The sequence below is a fragment of the Hydra vulgaris genome, chromosome 06 (assembly GCF_038396675.1).
Source record: "Hydra vulgaris chromosome 06, alternate assembly HydraT2T_AEP".
NCBI classification, from domain to species: Eukaryota; Metazoa; Cnidaria; class Hydrozoa; order Anthoathecata; family Hydridae; genus Hydra; species Hydra vulgaris.
In genome coordinates this window covers 59,482,106-59,486,924 of record NC_088925.1, presented here as the reverse complement: position 1 = coordinate 59,486,924, position 4,819 = coordinate 59,482,106, and the positions used below count along the sequence as shown (strand labels likewise).

At 22.9% G+C, this 4,819-nt stretch overlaps 1 long non-coding RNA gene across 3 annotated transcripts; it reads right to left on the bottom strand.

The window, feature by feature from the left end:
- Positions 1-235: 235 nt before the first annotated feature.
- Positions 236-4,381, bottom strand: LOC136082037 (uncharacterized). 3 transcript variants are annotated; one of them, XR_010639362.1, is made up of 5 exons: positions 3,072-4,381; positions 2,706-2,802; positions 2,006-2,078; positions 1,245-1,337; positions 236-425 (listed from the first exon to the last, which is right to left on the bottom strand). It is a non-coding gene; the product is annotated as an uncharacterized LOC136082037 (long non-coding RNA). The 3 variants fall into 3 exon arrangements; XR_010639361.1 differs by lacking the exon at positions 2,006-2,078; XR_010639363.1 differs by lacking the exons at positions 1,245-1,337; positions 2,006-2,078.
- Positions 4,382-4,819: the final 438 nt, after the last annotated feature.

Genomic DNA, 4,819 nt, shown 5'->3' with positions numbered 1-4,819 from the left:
GTCAAGCGCGCAAAAAAATAGACATCAGATGCGTATAAAGACAGGTATACAATACGACGCCTACTGAATATCAAACTCTCATTTAAACACGCATAAAACACGATAACCAGAGAATATTCAATACAATTTTATTAACTAATATTAATTCATAACATAATGATAATGACTAGCAGTAAGCAACCCGTAATACGGGTTATGAGTTATTAAATCATTAATAACAATAAAAACACATTAATAACTTGATATATTATCTAAAATATTAAATACAAATTTATCTATAAATATTTTAACTTTGACTTCGAATCAGCAACGTCATTGCTTATAGATAATGACATAAAGACCGCATTAAGATCAGTTGAGTTCTTTTTAAAATCTGTCACAACACAAGTACCAGAAAAGGAAAGCCAAGTAAAGCCTGCAAATACCTAAAAAAAGACATGAAAAAAAAAATTACAATTTTTAATTACAAAATTACTATTTGCATTTTATTGTTAGTAGAATTAGGATAATAATAACAGAAAATATATGAACCTGTCATTTCAAAAAGGGCACAAGTTCATTTACTAAAACTTTTCAAAATCAACAAAAATATGATTTTTAATAAAATAATGCCTAGGTTGCTAAAGAAATTAAACATAGAAGTAGATAAATAAAGAACGTATATAACTTATGTATTTTTTATTTTTTATAAAAAAAACATAAATCATACTGAAATTTTTAATTCAAACTTATAAACTAACTGCTAAAAGTTTTGGACTTATGTCCTTTTCGAAATGACAGGTTCATATATTCTGTCTACAGAATAATTAAAAAAGATTATAAAAAGGCTAGACAACACAATGTATACATTGTTACTATAGTAACGCTGGCAAATAACACCACAACTTAATAAGATATTTTATTAACTTAAATACTTGGACTAAAAAGATTTTATTTATTACAATATTTGAACAATCAAGGGACAATTATAGTTTAACAATTTGAGCAACTATATCATAAAATAGCAAGCAACTCGTAAAATATTTCTTATAAATGGTCATTATCATTTGTGGTATTAAGAAATATGTAAGAGCTCAGTAATTACATAAGTTTTATTAAATCTCCCTCTCATCTAAGAGAGAGAGAGAGAGAGAGAGAGAGAGAGAAAGTGTTTCCAAAGCAGCATGTTAAAAAATGTAAAAAAGCACGGAATAAATAGTAGTAACTGGTTTTAATATGTTACCAGTAAACAAAATTATTTTTACCTTGATTAAAAGCTAATTTCCAGCATTTCTTAATTAAGCTTAGCTTCTCTCGAACTGTTGACTAATGATTAATAGAGTAAATTTCGCATCATACTAAATTTACAAAATTAAAACCATGTTTCAACAGTTAGCTAACTAATCAAAAAATGACAAAGGGAAGACAAACTTAAAAAAAAAAAAAAAAAAGGAACATAATTATGATGGAAATTATTAAAAAAAAATAAAATTATTTAGATTTAAAAGTGTTAATTGTTACTATAAATAGTTAAACTCATACTTTGCTTTGTTCTGAAGTGTCTAAAGTAAAATCAAATTAACAGACATTAACACTGCTTGACACTGAATTCTGTCAAGTAAGTTTTCTGTACGCCGAATTGCATTTCTTACATTTCAACAACGATTAATTTCATCCTGCCTAGATCTATTTTTTCATTTGACAACTATTTTCAAGTTGCCTATTAGCATTTTACATTAATAACTTTGTTGAGCATAATACTATCTATTTCAATTTCACTGTTATCATTAAACATATTACCAGTAATCTTACTATTGCTACAATTGAATAAATGAACATAAAAGAATCTTATAAATTGTGATCTTTTCTAATCAAAGACTCTATTTAAACTTAAGATTTATTGAAATCCATATCTTTTTATATGTTTATATGTATAAGTCATTTATCAAAAATATTAAACAATATTTATTTACATCAATTATTTTTAATTTAACAAAGAATCTACAATGCACAAAATTATTTTTACCTTAATGAACAAAGATAATAAATGCACAATCTTGTATAAAAAAATTAGGCAATGTCAGTCAGTATATTTTACTCTAAAGTAATTATATATATATATATATATATATATATATATATATATATATATATATATATATATATATATATATATATATATATATATATATATATATATACATATATGTATCTATACATATATATATATATATATATATATATATATATATATATATATATATATATATATATATATATATATATATATATATATATATATATATATACATATATATATATATATATATATATATATATATATATATATATATATATATATATATATATATATATATATATATATATATATATATATATATATATATATATACTGTAATATAGGCAGATTTAAGTTTATAAACTTTTGTGTCAACAAATTACAGTCAGTTTTCCATGTTAAATTATTTAACATGGAAAACTGACTGTAATTTGTTGACACAAAAGTTTATAAACTTAAATCTGCCTATATTACAGTATATATATATATATATATATATATATATATATATATATATATATATATATATATATATATATATATATATATGTGTGTGTATTTAAAATACACAAAATATATATCTAATATAATATATATCAAATATAAAATAAATCCAATATAAAATAAAACAAAATAGTAAACTTACTCAAACCAGTATCAGTTACACTGTGTGAAGTAACTAAAAAACACTTCAGCTTTTTTCAATCACTCTAAAAAATATTTTTCAGCTCTTTCCAATAGCACTAAAAAATAAAACAAAACTTGCTTAGCTGAGTTGCCTAGTTTATAAGAATCTGAAAACAGATAAGTAAAAAACCAAGAACAAACAAACATTTATTTGTTAGAACTACTATATTTAAACAAATTAAATTAAACAAAGAATAACGCCAATTCTCCTTAAAAGCTAAAAAAATTTTCAGCTCAAATTTGCTTGCAGACCTTGCTTGTAAAACCATGTGAATAAGAAACACATTTAGAAAAGCCTAGAAAAAATTCATAAAAATTTACATACATTTGTTCTTTTATATCACATAAATCCATCCTATGATAAATCTGAAATGGAAAAATGTAATGGATAAGTAAATACAAAGAAAAACATCATATACAAATCGAAAATCAATATATCTGAGAGAGATAAGATGTCATGATAAGAGAGTAGTGGTTGTTAAATATTGTTATTTCATGTTAGCTTTTAGAAAACAAACCATGTTGGTACTTCATGGTTCTAAAAATTCAAATTGAGATATAAACAAAATATATATATGGCAAAATGATTTTTCTTGAGTGGCTTTTAGTGAATGATTAAAAGCAGTGAGTTTCAATAATAAAACCACTTATAATTTTTAACAATAGACACCAACATAAAGGTAAGCAAAATGTAACAACATTAGTAACATAAATAACAACTTTACGCAAAATCTTGCTCAACATGTTTGCCAAGTCACACACTTTGAAAACATGGAAACAACATAATATAAACATATATAATAACTATAAAAGAAAATACATTTATTTAACTTTATATAACATATATAAACACCTCATATAATATTTATATACACAATAGATACATTTTATACTATTTTAATGACACATTTATAAAACAATTACATAACACATATTACCACATAATATATTTATCAAAAACTTTTTAACTTTAAACATAATATAAACATATGTAACTTGAATTGCGCGAACAAAAAATTTAAAAATAGCATGAAAAAATCTAAAAAGATTCATATATATATATTCATATATAAAAACATATATCTCGTAATAAAATATCAAATTATAATCATATTTAATTTAAATCAAATACTTATTGAATAAAGAGCAAAAAACAGATAGAAGAACTGCAATCCTTATAACAAAATTTAACGTTTAGCAACAATAAAATGTCAGTGTCGGCTAGAAATTTTAATTTATTTTTCTAAATTTTTTAAAACAGTACAAAAAAAAGGTAATAGCATAACAGAAATGTTAATAAAGTAATAATCAACATAATAACATAAGCAAGGTATGAAATGATAGGATTTATAATATATTTAAATTATAATAATTTAGGACTTCATAAAACTAAATAAATTTAAAAGTAGTGATAAATATTTTTATGATAAAGTTTTAGTAACTTTTTTAGTACAAAAAAGTACTGTTACTGTATTGGAGATATGCGATACTACTTTAGCAGAACGATATCTCTTCATACAACTCTTCATGTATTCCTGACTATTCCTTTTCATTCCAGACAAACTTTTTACTAAATTTCTCAAGAGAAAACTTTTTAAGTTAAATTTTGGTTTCACAATTTCAGTTTAAGCATGCGCTTTTAAGCAAAGATTTTCGATTTTCCGTTATATGTTCACTGTTGTAAAAAATGACCAAAAACTACTTTGAGCTGACCCGAGAAAACCGCTTTGACAGGGTGAAACTACAATATTTCCTGACTCCAAAAATGTAAAATTTGAAATCTAACTATTTCGTCCAAGAAAATAATTTTGATTTTTAGTTTTTAGTACTTTGCACAATAGGGCAAAATGACAGCTTTTCAAATTTTGCATTTTTACAGCATTCAAAAACTCTCCAAAATTAGCATTTATTACTCTAAAACATAACAGTCTATATAGCAAGTATAATTTGTATTTATTTTAACTCAGAAGATAAAATTTTACCTACAATTTCATGGTTGAACTATATTATAAACATTTTGTTGCATCAAAATTGAAAATAAGCTAAAAATTCCAGGAATAGGCAGTGAACATG